At 48.3% G+C, this 17394-nt stretch overlaps 1 protein-coding gene across 3 annotated transcripts in view; it reads right to left on the minus strand.

The window, feature by feature from the left end:
* Positions 1-17394, minus strand: part of LOC135551362 (nuclear factor of activated T-cells, cytoplasmic 3-like) — a 129663-nt gene that overhangs the window by 59312 nt on the left and 52957 nt on the right. The window lies entirely within an intron of this gene.

Below are 17394 nucleotides of genomic sequence, written 5' to 3' on the forward strand. Positions count from 1 at the left end.
TTATTGTTTTGTGAAACCATGTTTCGTGCTGAGGTGCTTTTCGCGTCTCTAAACAAAATACTCTGTTCACATAAAATACTTTGAACACCTGCAGTTCATCCTGGAGTAGAAGTTTCTGTAAAGACCTACTACACCAAGGCCTCTCTCAGTCTCTAGTCTATTACACGAGGCCCAGGTCTGGATTAGAAGTTTCTGTAAAGACCTACTACACGAAGGTCTCTCTCAGTCTCTAGTCTATTACACGAGGCCCAGGTCTGGATTAGAAGTTTCTGTAAAGACCTACTACACCAAGGTCTCTCTCAGTCTCTAGTCTATAACACGAGGCCCAGGTCTGGAGTAGAAGTTTCTGTAAAGACCTACTACACCAAGGCCTCTCTCAGTCTCTAATCTATAACACGAGGCCCAGGTCTAAAGTAGAAGTTTCTGTAAAGACCTACTACACCAAGGCCTCTCTCAGTCTCTAATCTATAACACGAGGCCCAGGTCTGGATTAGAAGTTTCTGTAAAGACCAACTACACCAAGGCCTCTCTCAGTCTCTAGTCTATAACACGAGGACCAGGTCTGGATTAGAAGTTTCTGTAAAGACCTACTACACCAAGGTCTCTCTCAGTCTCTAATCTATAACACGAGGCCCAGGTCTGGATTAGAAGTTTCTGTAAAGACCTACTACACCAAGGTCTCTCTCAGTCTCTAGTCTATAACACGAGGCCCAGGTCTGGATTAGAAGTTTCTGTAAAGACCTACTACACCAAGGCCTCTCTCAGTCTCTAATCTATAACACGAGGACCAGGTCTAAAGTAGAAGTTTCTGTAAAGACCTACTACACCAAGGCCTCTCTCAGTCTCTAATCTATAACACGAGGCCCAGGTCTAAAGTAGAAGTTTCTGTAAAGACCTACTACACCAAGGCCTCTCTCAGTCTCTAATCTATAACACGAGGCCCAGGTCTGGATTAGAAGTTTCTGTAAAGACCAACTACACCAAGGCCTCTCTCAGTCTCTAGTCTATAACACGAGGACCAGGTCTGGATTAGAAGTTTCTGTAAAGACCTACTACACCAAGGTCTCTCTCAGTCTCTAATCTATAACACGAGGCCCAGGTCTGGATTAGAAGTTTCTGTAAAGACCTACTATACCAAGGTCTCTCTCAGTCTCTAGTCTATAACACGAGGCCCAGGTCTGGATTAGAAGTTTCTGTAAAGACCTACTACACCAAGGCCTCTCTCAGTCTCTAATCTATAACACGAGGACCAGGTCTAAAGTAGAAGTTTCTGTAAAGACCTACTACACCAAGGCCTCTCTCAGTCTCTAATCTATAACACGAGGCCCAGGTCTAAAGTAGAAGTTTCTGTAAAGACCTACTACACCAAGGCCTCTCTCAGTCTCTAATCTATAACACGAGGCCCAGGTCTGGATTAGAAGTTTCTGTAAAGACCAACTACACCAAGGCCTCTCTCAGTCTCTAGTCTATAACACGAGGACCAGGTCTGGATTAGAAGTTTCTGTAAAGACCTACTACACCAAGGTCTCTCTCAGTCTCTAATCTATAACACGAGGCCCAGGTCTGGATTAGAAGTTTCTGTAAAGACCTACAACACCAAGGTCTCTCTCAGTCTCTAGTCTATAACACGAGGCCCAGGTCTGGATTAGAAGTTTCTGTAAAGACCTACTACACCAAGGCCTCTCTCAGTCTCTAATCTATAACACGAGGACCAGGTCTAAAGTAGAAGTTTCTGTAAAGACCTACTACACCAAGGCCTCTCTCAGTCTCTAGTCTATTACACGAGGCCCAGGTCTGGATTAGAAGTTTCTGTAAAGACCTTCTACACCAAGGTCTCTCTCAGTCTCTAGTCTATAACACGAGGCCCAGGTCTGGATTAGAAGTTTCTGTAAAGACCTACTACACCAAGGCCTCTCTCAGTCTCTAATCTATAACACGAGGCCCAGGTCTAAAGTAGAAGTTTCTGTAAAGACCTACTACACCAAGGCCTCTCTCAGTCTCTAGTCTATAACACGAGGCCCAGGTCTGGAGTAGAAGTTTCTGTAAAGACCCACTACACCAAGGCCTCTCTCAGTCTCTAGTCTATAACACGAGGCCCAGGTCTGGAGTAGAGGTTTCTGTAAAGACCTACTACACCAAGGTCTCTCTCAGTCTCTAGTCTATAACACGAGGCCCAGGTCTGGATTAGAAGTTTCTGTAAAGACATACTACACCAAGGTCTCTCTCAGTCTCTAGTCTATAACACGAGGACCAGGTCTAAAGTAGAAGTTTCTGTAAAGACCTACTACACCAAGGTCTCTCTCAGTCTCTAGTCTATAACACGAGGCCCAGGTCTGGAGTAGAGGTTTCTGTAAAGACCTACTACACCAAGGCCTCTCTCAGTCTCTAGTCTATAACATGAGGACCAGGTCTAAAGTAGAAGTTTCTGTAAAGACCTACTACACCAAGGTCTCTCTCAGTCTCTAGTCTATAACACGAGGCCCAGGTCTGAGGTAGAAGTTTCTGTAAAGACCTACTACACCAAGGTCTCTCTCAGTCTCTAGTCTATAACACGAGGCCCAGGTCTGGAGTAGAGGTTTCTGTAAAGACCTACTACACCAAGGTCTCTCTCAGTCTCTAGTCTATAACACGAGGCCCAGGTCTGGATTAGAAGTCTCTGTAAAGACCTACTACACCAAGGTCTCTCTCAGTCTCTAGTCTATAACACGAGGACCAGGTCTGGATTAGAAGTTTCTGTAAAGACCTACTACACCAAGGCCTCTCTCAGTCTCTAATCTATAACACGAGGCCCAGGTCTGGAGTAGAAGTTTCTGTAAAGACCTACTACACCAAGGCCTCTCTCAGTCTCTAGTCTATAACATGAGGACCAGGTCTAAAGTAGAAGTTTCTGTAAAGACCTACTACACCAAGGCCTCTCTCAGTCTCTAGTCTATAACATGAGGACCAGGTCTAAAGTAGAAGTTTCTGTAAAGACCTACTACACCAAGGTCTCTCTCAGTCTCTAGTCTATAACACGAGGCCCAGGTCTGGAGTAGAGGTTTCTGTAAAGACCTACTACACCAAGGCCTCTCTCAGTCTCTAGTCTATAACATGAGGACCAGGTCTAAAGTAGAAGTTTCTGTAAAGACCTACTACACCAAGGTCTCTCTCAGTCTCTAGTCTATAACACGAGGCCCAGGTCTGAAGTAGAAGTTTCTGTAAAGACCTACTACACCAAGGTCTCTCTCAGTCTCTAGTCTATAACACGAGGACCAGGTCTAAAGTAGAAGTTTCTGTAAAGACCTACTACACCAAGGTCTCTCTCAGTCTCTAGTCTATAACACGAGGCCCAGGTCTGGAGTAGAGGTTTCTGTAAAGACCTACTACACCAAGGTCTCTCTCAGTCTCTAGTCTATAACACGAGGACCAGGTCTAAAGTAGAAGTTTCTGTAAAGACCTACTACACCAAGGTCTCTCTCAGTCTCTAGTCTATAACACGAGGCCCAGGTCTGGAATAGAGGTTTCTGTAAAAATACTGACACACGTAGACACAGGCAGAGTAGACACATGCAGACACACACACACACACACACACACACACACACACACACACACACACACACACACACACACACACACACACACACACACACACACACACACACACACACACATAGACACAGGCAGAGTAGACACATGCAGACACACACACACACACACACACACACACGTAGACACAGGCAGAGTAGACACATGCAGACACACACACACACACACACACATAGACACAGGCAGAGTACACATGCAGACACACACACACACACATAGACACATAGACACAGGCAGAGTAGACATGCAGACACACACACACACACACACATAGACACAGGCAGAGTAGACATGCAAACACATGTAGAGACAAGCAGAGTAGACACATGCAGACACACACACACACACACACACACACACACACATAGACACATAGACACAGGCAGAGTAGACACATGCAGACACACACACACACACGTAGACACAGGCAGAGTAGACACATGCAGACACACACACACACACACACACACACACACACACACACACACACACACACACACACACACACACACACACACACACACACACACATAGACACAGGCAGAGTAGACACATGCAGACACACACACACACACACACACATAGACACAGGCAGAGTAGACATGCAGACACATGTAGAGACAAGCAGAGTAGACACATGCAGACACACACACACACACACACACAGACTAGACATGCAGACACACACACACACACACACACACACACACACACACACACACACACACACACACACACACACACACACACACACACACACACACACACACACACACACACAGGCAGAGAAGACACACGCAGACACATGTAGAGACAGGCAGAGTAGACACACGCAGACACAGACACATAGACACGTACACACAGGCAGAGTACACATGCAGACACACAAACACACGCAGACACATGTAGAGACAGGCAGAGAAAACACACGCAGACACATGTAGAGACAGGCAGAGTAGACACATGCAGACACAGACACACAGACATGTAGACACAGGCACAGGCAGAGTACACATGCACACACACACACACACACACACACACACACACACACACACACACACACACACACACACACACACACACACACACACACACACACACACACACACACACACACACACACACACACACGTAGACACATGCAGACACACACACACACACACGTAGACACAGGCAGAGTACACATGCAGACACACACACAGAGACACAAACACGCACCCTCTGCCTGCTTGTTTCACATTCCTCGCCTCACATCCCCCACCAAATCCATGGTTGTTGTGAAATACCACAGAAGGGTGGTCTCTACACTTTCTTAACCTCCTCAAATCCTCTGGGACCAGCTGGTCAATAAGATCTGATGGATCACGTCAGTCAGTAGTCATATTAAACCTGCTGACATTAATACCAGTCACATGTCTGACACACACCGCACTGCTGCTGCTGGATATAGGTCTGCGTCCCAAAAGCCACCCTATTCCCTACATAGTGCAGTAAGTGCACTACTTTTGACCAGGGCTCTTGTTGAAAGCAGGTCGCTATGTAGGGACTAGAATGCCATTTGGAACACAAGCATAGGCTGCCTGCTAGGTTACCTAAATATACAACTGCTGGATATCATTACAGATTCAGGTCTAAATAAAGAGAGGCTTATTTTGGTTCTGTGGCATCTGTTCCACTGATCCAGTATTAGAAGAGAAAACAGCCTGGCCAGGGCCCAGGGAGAAGAGGGTGACATGCAACAAGGAGAAATTTAAAACAGCCTTTGAAAAGTGTTGAGGGATGGGTTGGGGCTAGGGCTAGGGCTGGGGCTAGGGCTGGGGCTGGGGATGGGGTTAGGGCTGGGGTTGGGGTTGGGGCTAGGGCTGGGGCTGGGGATAGGGCTGGGGCTGGGGCTGGGGCTAGGGCTGGGGCTAGGGCTGGGGCTGGGGCTGGGGATAGGGCTGGGGCTGGGGCTGGGGCTAGGGCTGGGGCTAGGGCTGGGGCTGGGGCTAGGGCTGGGGCTGGGGATAGGGCTGGGGCTGGGGATAGGGCTGGGGATAGGGCTGGGGCTGGGGCTAGGGATAGGGCTGTGGCTGGGGCTGGGCGCCGTATCACCAACAGAAGCGTAGCCCACCAAACTTCACAGTGAGAGCAGCATGTTTCACCATGCCTAAATCCACCCTCCCACCCCTTTCCCTCGCTGCTCACCTCTCCTCCTCACCCCCTTCAGCTCCTCATCTCTACCTCCCTCCCCTCGCTCCTCACCTCTCCTCCACACCCCTTCAGCTCCTCACCTCTACCTCACCTCTCCTCCACACCCGTTCAGCTCCTCACCTCTACCTCCCTCCCCTCGCTGCTCACCTCTCCTCCACAACCCTTCAGGTCCTCACCTCTCCTCCACACCCCCTTCAGCTCCTCACCTCTACCTCCCTCCCCTCGCACCTCACCTCTCCTCCACACCCCCTTCAGCTCCTCACCTCTACCTCCCTCCCCTCGCTCCTCACCTCTCCTCCACACCCCCTTCAGTTCCTCACCTCTACCTCCCTCCCCTCCACACCCCCTTCAGGTCCTCACCTCTCCTCCACACCCCCTTCAGCTCCTCACCTCTACCTCCCTCCCCTCGCACCTCCCTCCCCTCCACACCCCCTTCAGGTCCTCACCTCTCCTCCACACCCCCTTCAGGTCCTCACCTCTCCTCCACACCCCCTTCAGCTCCTCACCTCTACCTCCCTCCCCTCGCTCCTCACCTCTCCTCCACACCCCCTTCAGGTCCTCACCTCTACCTTCCTTCCCCTCATTCCTCACCTCTCCTTCAGCTCCGACCCTCTCCCTCCCCCTCACCTCTCCTCCACACCTCCTTCAGGTCCTCACCTCTACCTTCCTTCCCCTCATTCCTCACCTCTCCTCCACACCCCCTTGAGCTCCGACCTTCTCCCTCCCTCCCCCTCACCTCTCCTTCAGCTCCGACCCTCTCCCTCCCCCTCACCTCTCCTCCACACCTCCTTCAGCTCCGACCCTCTCCCTTCCTTCTCTTTCCCTAGCTCCTCACCCCCCTTCAGCTCCGACCCTCTCCCTTCCTCACCTTTCCCTCACTCCTCACCCCCTTCAGCTCCAACCCTCTCCCTCCCTCTCCTTTCCCCTCACCCCCTTCAGCTCCGACCCTCTCCCTCCCTCTCCTTTCCCCTGACCCCCTTCAGCTCCAACCCCCTCCCTCCCTCTCCTTTCCCCTCGCTCCTCACCCCCTTCAGCTCCGACCCTCTCCCTCCCTCCCCTTTCCCCTCGCTCCTCACCCCCTTCAGCTCCGACCCTCTCCCTCCCTCCCCTTTCCCCTCGCTCCTCACCCCCTTCAGCTCCGACCCTCTCCCTCCCTCCCCCTTTCCCTCGCTCCTCACCCCCTTCAGCTCCGACCTTCTCCCTCCCTCCCCTTTCCGCTCGCTCCTCACCCCCTTCAGCTCCGACCCTCTCCCTCCCTCCCCTTTCCCCTCGCTTCTCACCCCCTTCAACTCCGACCCTCTCCCTTCCTCCCCTTTCCCCTCGCTCCTCACCCCCTTCAGCTCCGACCCTCTCCCTCCCTCACTCCCCTTTCCCCTCGCTCCTCACCCCCTTCAGCTCCGACCCTCCCTCCCCTTTCCCCTCGCTCCTCACCCCCTTCAGCTCCGACCCTTTCCCTCCCTCTCTACTGTAACACAACACGTTCTTTAGGCGCATGCCTCTGCCAAGTTGTTTCCCTGTTTCTCTGGTGTTGCCATGGCAAGGCTCTGTGCATGTGTATATGAGTGTGTGTGTGTATATGAGTGCATTCCCACACTGGTGTAAACTACAGCTCTTAGAGGGTGTGTGTGTGTGAGTGTGAGTGTGAGTGTGTGAGAGAGAGAGAGAGAGAGAGAGAGAAAGAGAGAGAGAGAGAGAGAGAGAGAGAGAGAGAGAGAGAGAGATGTTGGAGTGGCAACAACGGTGGTCAAGGTCATGGGCGGCTTCTGGCGCATGACGTTCAGTGGTGTCTCTGCTCGGACACGGCTTAGGGCCCACACACACATCACTGTTCACATACAGGCCTGCTGTGTACCCAGCACACCAGAGCCCAGAGAGCCAGGGGGCCGCTTGGCCATTTGTTTAAACAAGGTCAATACACACACACACACAGAGCAGAGCAACGTATACTGTATGCTCAGCCAGTATATGGTTCTGCAGTTCTGCTCAAAGCTCAGTGACTCTTTCCCCTTTTCTATCACTCTTTTCCTCCCCCCATGTCTCACCTCTTCCCTCTGCTTGAAGCTGAAGGCTATTTCCCCCTTCTCGTTACCACCCCACCTCTCTCCCTTTTTCTCCTTCCTTCCTCTCTCTCGCTCTCTCTCTCCCCCGCGCTTTATTGGCATGGGAAACATATGTTAAAGTGAAATAGATAATAAATTAAAGTGAAATAAACAATATAAAATGAACAATAAACATCTCCCCCTCTCTCTCCCCCTCTCTCCCACCACCAAGTACCCTCTCCCTGCCGTCTCACTGCACACTAACCCTGATTACATCAAATGAGTGGAGCCTCACAGCCTACATCATGTTTACATCAAATAGAGCCTGAGGCAGGACAACAGCTCCGGTCGGTTCACACAGTGCAAACTGCAGAGCAGAGAGTTGCTCATCTCCCTTTTTATTACCCATACATGCCTATTGAAAGAGTCAACAAAGCCATGCCACAACAACACAGAGGAATAGAGACTACACACAGCGGAGCAGAGGGGACTGGTGTAGAAAAGTGACAACACAGAGGAATAGAGAATACACACAGTGGAGCAGAGGGGACTGGTGTAGAAAAGTGACAACACAGAGGAATAAAGACTACACACAGTGGAGCAGAGGGGACTGGTGTAGAAAAGTGACAACACAGAGGAATAAAGACTACACACAGTGGAGCAGAGGGGACTGGTGTAGAAAAGTGACAACACAGAGGAATAAAGACTACACACAGCGGAGCAGAGGGGGACTCTATACTAGGCGTGTTAGGACCTCTATACTAGGCGTGTTAGGACCTATATACTAGGTGTGTTAGGACCTATATACTAGGTGTGTTAGGACCTATATACTAGGCGTGTTAGGACCTATATACTAGGTGTGTTAGGACCTATATACTAGGCGTGTTAGGACCTATATACTAGGCGTGTTAGGACCTATATACTAGGTGTGTTAGGACCTATATACTAGGTGTGTTAGGACCTATATACTAGGCGTGTTAGGACCTATATACTAGGCGTGTTAGGACCTATATACTAGGTGTGTTAGGACCTATATACTAGGTGTGTTAGGACCTATATACTAGGCGTGTTAGGACCTATATACTAGGCGTGTTAGGACCTATATACTAGGTGTGTTAGGACCTCTATACTAGGCGTGTTAGGACCTATATACTAGGCGTGTTAGGACCTATATACTAGGCGTGTTAGGACCTATATACTAGGTGTGTTAGGACCTCTATACTAGGCGTGTTAGGACCTATATACTAGGCGTGTTAGGACCTATATACTAGGCATGTTAGGACCTATATACTAGGTGTGTTAGGACATATATACTAGGCGTGTTAGGACCTATATACTAGGTGTGTTAGGACCTATATACTAGGTGTGTTAGGACCTCTATACTAGGCGTGTTAGGACCTATATACTAGGTGTGTTATGACCTATATACTAGGCGTGTTAGGACCTATATACTAGGCGTGTTAGGACCTATATACTAGGCGTGTTAGGACCTATATACTAGGTGTGTTGGACCTATATACTAGGCGTGTTAGGACCTATATACTAGGTGTGGTAGGACCTATATACTAGGCGTGTTAGGACCTATATACTAGGCGTGTTAGGACCTATATACTAGGTGTGTTAGGACCTATATACTAGGCATGTTAGGACCTATATACTAGGTGTGTTAGGACCTATATACTAGGTGTGTTAGGACCTCTATACTAGGCGTGTTAGGACCTATATACTAGGTGTGTTAGGACCTATATACTAGGCGTGTTAGGACCTATATACTAGGCGTGTTAGGACCTATATACTAGGCGTGTTAGGACCTATATACAAGGCGTGTTAGGACCTCTATACTAGGCGTGTTAGGACCTCTATACTAGGCGTGTTAGGACCTATATACTAGGCGTGTTAGGACCTATATACTAGGCGTGTTAGGACCAATATATTAGGCGTGTTAGGGCCTATATACTAGGCGTGTTAGGACCTATATACCAGGCGTGTAAGGACCTATATACTAGGTGTGTTAGGACCTATACACTAGGCGTGTTAGGACCTATATACTAGGTGTGTTAGGACCTATATACTAGGCGTGTTAGGACCTATATACTAGGTGTGTTAGGACCTATATACTAGGCGTGTTAGGACCTATATACTAGGCGTGTTAGGACCTATATACTAGGCGTGTTAGGACCTATATACTAGGCGTGTTAGGACCTATATACTAGGCGTGTTAGGACCTATATACTAGGCGTGTTAGGACCTATATACTAGGCGTGTTAGGACCTATATACTAGGCGTGTTAGGACCTATATACTAGGCGTGTTAGGACCTATATACTAGGTGTGTTAGGACCTATATACTAGGTGTGTTAGGACCTATATACTAGGTGTGTTAGGACCTCTATACTAGGCGTGTTAGGACCTATATACTAGGTGTGTTAGGACCTATATACTAGGCGTGTTAGGACCTATATACTAGGCGTGTTAGGACCTCTATACTAGGTGTGTTAGGACCTATATACTAGGCGTGTTAGGACCTATATACAAGGCGTGTTAGGACCTCTATACTAGGCGTGTTAGGACCTATATACTAGGCGTGTTAGGACCTATATACTAGGCGTGTTAGGACCTATATACTAGGCGTGTTAGGACCTATATATTAGGCGTGTTAGGACCTATATACTAGGCGTGTTAGGACCTATATACCAGGCGTGTTAGGACCTATATACTAGGTGTGTTAGGACCTATATACTAGGCGTGTTAGGACCTCTATACTAGGCGTGTTAGGACCTATATACTAGGCGTGTTAGGACCTATATACTAGGCGTGTTAGGACCTATATACTAGGCGTGTTGGGGCATATATACTAGGCGTGTTAGGACCTATATACTAGGCGTGTTAGGACCTATATACTAGGCGTGTTAGGACCTATATACTAGGCGTGTTAGGACCTATATACTAGGCGTGTTAGGACCTATATACTAGGTGTGTTAGGACCTATATACTAGGTGTGTTAGGAACTATATACTAGGTGTGTTAGGACCTATATACTAGGCGTGTTAGGACCTATATACTAGGCGTGTTAGGACCTATATACTAGGTGTGTTAGGACCTATATACTAGGCGTGTTAGGACCTATATACTAGGTGTGTTAGGACCTATATACTAGGCATGTTAGGACCTATATACTAGGCGTGTTAGGACCTATATACTAGGCGTGTTAGGACCTATATACTAGGCGTGTTAGGACCTATATACTAGGCGTGTTAGAGGAAGACCCAAAAAATGGTCAAAGCCACCAGTCACACAAGTTATAGACCGTTCTCTCTGCTACTGCACGGCAAGCAGTACCGGAGCACCAAGTCTCGGACCAAAAGGCTCCGTAACAGCTTCTTGGGGGTAGAAGCTTCTACAGCTTCTACCCCCAAGCCAAGACTGCTGAACAATTAATCAAGTGGCCACCCAGATTATTTGGGTCCTGTGTGGCTCAGTCGGTAGAGCATGGTGCTTGCAACGCCAAGCGTCGTGGGTTCGATTCCCGCTAGGGCCACCCATATGTAAAAGTAGTGGCCCCAGCCGACTTGTAAGTCGCTTTGGACAAAAGCGTCTGCTAAATGGGATATATGTATTTGCATTGACTCCCCCCATTGTTTTTACACAGCTGCTATTTGCTGTTTATTATCTATGTATCGTCACTTTACCCCTACCTACATGTACAAGTTACCTCTAACCTGTACCCCCGCACACTGACTCAGTACCAGTACTCCCTGTATATAGCCTTGTTATTGTTATTTTATTGAGTTACTTAATATTTTTTACTTTAGTGTATTTGGTAAATATTTTCTTAACTCTTCATGAACTGCATTGTTAGTTAAGCGCTTGTAACTAAGCATTTCACGCTCAGTTCTACACCTGTGTGTGTGTGTGTCTGTATCCATGGCCCAACTGTGTAACACTGTGGATCTCCTTTTCTTTGTGTCGAAGCAGCAAGCGCACAATTAGGCTGGTTAAATACGCACATGGATTGCTAAGCCAGAGGCTTTGGACTTACCCATCCCCTAGCAACAGGTGTGCCTGACAATTATGGTCTGCCTGCCCAGCAGTTTGGCTAGCCTCGGAGAAGAAGCCCTAGCTTAGCCTAGCGTAACCCAGGCTATGTTTACATTAGAACAGCTTAGCGTAGCATAGCCTAGCGTGGTATCCACTGGAATAAGCAGCATTCCACACAGAACACAGTGGTATGAATCACCTCTGTCCAAACAGTGCCATGTAAACAGTGTCACATTGTTTTGCTTTTGTTTGTCTGGCTACTGTAGGTTTTAGTTAGAAGATGACTGTTATGACATGCAGACCTATGGCTTTCTTTCTGTTGCACTCTATGGTTTATTTTGGGGGGGAGACACGGACTGAGGAGACCACATTTATGACTTCCCCTTGTACTACTCATTAACCTATAGTAGGATATGTATGTGCATGTACGCCCAAGGGAACAGTACGTGGCCATTTGATCACAGTGTGGATAAGATCAGTTTGTCTTGCATGTTCCTCTCATGTAAATGACGCTGCCCTGCCTGATAACCTGGTGACCCTTGGGGTTATGGGAAGGAGACCCTGTAGCTAGCGACCTTTCAAATCTACTAAACAATACGGGGGATGGAATAAAAACCACTCATTTAAGATGAGACCCCCCAAGCGAACAATTGCCTGTTGCTCAAACTAGGTGAGCAGCATTATCAGTGAAGTACACGTCCTATAGAGAGGCTTGCTTTAAAGCAGCCTTTCGTTTCCTTTGGTTTGCAACAAGTCAACATACAGCAGTAAAAGCATGAATCTTAACAGTAGCAGAAAACAGAGACAAGTCCACCCTTCCCTTTTAGGTGGTGGGAGGACCAGGGTATTTTAACAGCTTCCCGCCTCAGGCACACAACCTCTACCATTATAACTGCATCGGTGGCCCACTGGGATAAGAGAAAACAACAGACAAAGACTGGCTGACTTCTGACATATAAACAGGGCTCGGTCACAGAGAGTCTAGACAAATAGATAGATGATAGGGAGACAAGCCAGGAAGTGCTTCAGGAACAGGACCGGTACAATTAGCATAAAGCAGATACTGTAGCATGAATAATGTAGGCTGATTGGCTGAGGGGGAGACACGTACGCACACACCTACATGCCCATGTCTGCCCGCCCGCCGTCTGTCCTGCTCCTGTAGTGGTAAAAAAATTAGGTTGAGTTAACTCTGATCACCGGTCGCAGTGAGAAAAGTCACGCTTAGGGAACTTTCAATGCATTTTTCCGCAAAAGGTGAGTAAACTGTTTTTACCGTCCACTACACCACTGCCCCTCCCCTGCGCTACATCTACCTACAGTAGCTCTGATACCCGACACGAGTCTGAAGGGCCCCAACATTATACTTCAGGTTAAGGCCTACTTTTTCATCAACCAGGGTAAGGGCCGGGCTCCCTCCTGCTCTGCTGTGCAGTGTCTCTGTACAGTCATATCTTACCATCATAACATGGTGTTCGAACGTCTTATAAAATATAAAACCAGAACATTGTCCAAGTCAACAGGATAGATTATTTCACTGAAAAGAATAATACTGCGTACGTTTTGGTAGGAGTTTAGAGTGACCAAAAGTTGCTAGATAACAGCTCTACCACGTCTCATGAGCAGCCCAAGCTGGGCCTGAATGTCGTGGACATGGGTAGGGTAGAGCCTGCATATCATGGGCATGGGTAGGGTAGAGCCTGAATGTCGTGGACATGGGTAGGGTAGAGCCTGAATATCATGGGCATGGGTAGGGTAGAGCCTGAATATCATGGGCATGGGTAGGGTAGAGCCTGAATGTCGTGGGCATGGGTAGGGTAGGGCCTGAATGTCGTGGGCATGGGTAGGGTAGAGCCTGAATTTTGTGGGCATGGGTAGGGTAGAGCCTGAATATCATGGGCATGGGTAGGGTAGGGCCTGAATGTCGTGGGCATGGGTAGGGTAGGGCCTGAACGTCGTGGCCATGGGTAGGGTAGAGCCTGAATGTCGTGGGCATGGGAAGGGTAGGGCCTGAATATCATGGGCATGGGTTGGGTAGAGTCTGAATATCATGGGCATGGGTAGGGTAGAGCCTGAATATCATGGGCATGGGTAGGGTAGAGCCTGAATGTCGTGGGCATGGGTAGGGTAGGGCCTGAACGTCGTGGGCATGGGTAGGGTAGGGCCTGAACGTCGTGGGCATGGGTAGGGTAGAGCCTGAATGTCGTGGGCATGGGTAGGGTAGGGCCTGAATATCATGGGCATGGGTTGGGTAGAGCCTGAATATCATGGGCATGGGTAGGGTAGAGCCTGAATATCATGGGCATGGGTAGGGTAGAGCCTGAATGTCGTGGGCATGGGTAGGGTAGGGCCTGAACGTCGTGGACATGGGTAGGGTAGAGCCTGAATGTCGTGGACATGGGTAGGGTAGAGCCTGAATATCATGGGCATGGGTAGGGTAGAGCCTGAATATCATGGGCATGGGTAGGGTAGGGCCTGAACGTCGTGGACATGGGTAGGGTAGAGCCTGAATATCATGGGCATGGGTAGGGTAGAGCCTGAATATCATGGGCATGTGTAGGAATTGTGCCTGAATATCATGGGCATGGGTAGGGTAGAGCCTGAATGTCGTGGGCATGGGTAGGGTAGAGCCTGAATGTCGTGGGCATGGATAGGGTAGAGCCTGAATGTCGTGGGCATGGGTAGGGTAGAGCCTGAACATTGTGGGCATGGGTAGGGCTCGGGCTTCATTTTCCTGCCTGTGCAGGGCTCTACCATGGACCCCTTCCCAGTGGCATGCTCTTGTTTTTCTGTTGACATAGCAGTTCCTTGATCTGGGGGGGTATGTGTGTGTGTATGTGTGAGATAGTGTGTGTGTGTGTGTCTTGATATAGACAATAAACACAACAGTCACAAAAGGAAGCTGCCCACACCACGGCCAGATGGCAGTCATGGCTTCAGTTGATGACATCACGAGTCCCAACACCTGAGTCAGTGGACCCCACAGGAAGACTGGTGCCATCAGAGCAGAAGGATACAGTGACACACTGGAGACACTGAGGGACCAATGTCCTCCTACGGCTAGGGACTATAGGCTTAGTTACAGACCTGCACCTGGAGGGAAAAGGCTGTTAGTCAGTCTGTTGTTAGCCTCGTGACTGACCCTTATTCACCAGGGCTACTGCATATTCACTCAGAGTATGACTGCTGAGATATGATCAGTTTTGTCTTTTACATAAAGAATTCATGATGATTTTCTGGACCAGTGGGGACCTGGTCCAAGGTCAGCACTTCTAACCTGAGACTTTTTGTAAATACTCTAGCAGCACATTGTGTCTTGGGCCTGTATCAATCAGTAAGGCAGGTGTTTAGGTTGTAATGAAAACAAATATGACAGGACAGCCTCTTGGTCCCACAGTGGTAAAGGGGGAAACAGAATGTCAACAGAGAAACAATGAGGAAGTTCTGTTTAGTAAACAAGGACAACACCATTAGACCTGCCTAACCAGAGATGATATCATCCATCATCACATGTGTCTAGTATTACACTGGTCTGGTGACCCATAACAAACAAAACACACACACACACACACACACACACACACACACACACACACACACACACACACACACACACACACACACACACACACACACACACACACACACACACACACACACACAAAGACAAAGCGAGGAGCAATACAGCACTATAAAAAAAAGGAATTTAATAATCTTATAGCCAAATAGCTTCCTTCTGGACTAGGAATGAGGGCAAACACAGCCAATGCTTGTACGGGTTCAACATTCTGATAGCTAAATTATGCATCGTCACACATGGTGGGGTAGAATGAAAGGTTGCTGTTGAAATGGTTCAGCATGAGCTCTGACTGATGGAGGAACAGGACCCAGTCTGTATAACTCGCCCTGAGATGAGAGTTGGTATAGTTTTTAAGAAACTGGAACAAATGGTCAACAACATTTGCATCAAAATAACCAATGATGACAACCCCAGTGAAAAATTAAAGAAATGAGCGGTTCTGGACACCAAACTGTGGTCTTCCTCTGGTCCACATTCTTAAAGGTCACTTCAATTAGAAGAGTATTACATTGGGGTTGTTGTGGGTATCAGTGTATAGTTCCATTAAAACCGCAACTAAAATATGATCCTGAGGGAGTGGACTGGAAAGACAAGCCACCTCCTGGCTCTTATAAGCAGGGTTATTGTTGGGTTATGCAAACACACAGTCCAAGCCGGGGCATTGTTGGGTTACTACACACCACTGGTCATGGCCCATGATGCCGTCCGCACCGCTTCAGTCACCACACATAGGATCCCTGTCCCCTGAGCATAAAATATTCACCCACTGCCTGGCTCTGCTCTGGTTGTCAGCTGGATAACAGAACGGGAGCCCTGGGTCAGGAATGTGGCGCTACATAGGTTCTGTAACAGACCTCAGATCAAATAGTATTCAAACCCTTTCAAAATACTTGGGAGCCTTTTCTTCAGCCTGCCTGGACTGTAGTTGGAAAGGGTTTGGACCTTGTCCTTTGTAGCTCAGTTGGTAGAGCATGGCACTTGTAATGTCAGGGTAGTGGGTTCAAATCACTGGACCATGTACGCATGCATGACTAAGTCACTTTGGATAAAACTGTCTGCTAAATGGCATATATTATTATTGGATTCACTGCTCTAGTCAAGCTCAATCAAGCACAAGTTAAATAACAGAAATATTTCAAATACTATTTGAACCCAGGTCTGGTACAGTAGTAAGGCTGAGGCTCACTCTGCCGCAGTCTCTGGGGTATCGCATGACAGACAAACTAATTGGGTTTCGGGTACGGTGACTGCGATGATGTACCCTGCCCTGCTTGGCGTGCCTGCTGCAGCAGCTCACCCTTTCTACCTGTACAGAGGGAGGGGTGGGGTGGTTATTGTTTGATAATACTTTAATTCACTAGCATTGGCTGCCGAAACCTAGAGGGCTGTATAAATTGACAGTTGAGGTACTGCATGTTGTGACAGTCCTGATTCTACAAGGCACGGTCTATCAATCAAAATGAAACATTTGTTATGGTAAATGTAACCTTTATTTAACTAGGCTAGTCAGTTAAGAACAAATCCTGATGTACAATGACGGTCTACCCCGGCCAAACCCAGGCGACGCTGGGCCAACTGTCCACCGGCCTATGGGACTCCCAATCACGGCCGTATGTGATGCAGCCTGGATTCGAACCAGGTACTGCAGTGACGCCTTTTGCATTGAGATGCAGTGTCTTAGACCCTTTTCCAGAATGTCACTGTCAGTATAGATGCAGGTCACATCCAGAACTGAACTGAGCTGCACTGCCTCTTGTAGTTACCATCAGAGAGTTTCTTAAGTTCTACTTCCTGCGTCCAGGTTGCTACACTGACATCATGGTTACATGACTACGGTGATAGTTTCCCTGGTGGTATAGGTTAGATTCAGAAAGGTTTACCTTATGCAATCAAAGGTGTTATCGCAATATCCTAAAATTATGTGGGTAAAACAAAGCGCAAATTTTTAAAAGTA

This window comes from Oncorhynchus masou, chromosome 1, assembly GCF_036934945.1.
Source record: "Oncorhynchus masou masou isolate Uvic2021 chromosome 1, UVic_Omas_1.1, whole genome shotgun sequence".
NCBI classification, from domain to species: Eukaryota; Metazoa; Chordata; class Actinopteri; order Salmoniformes; family Salmonidae; genus Oncorhynchus; species Oncorhynchus masou.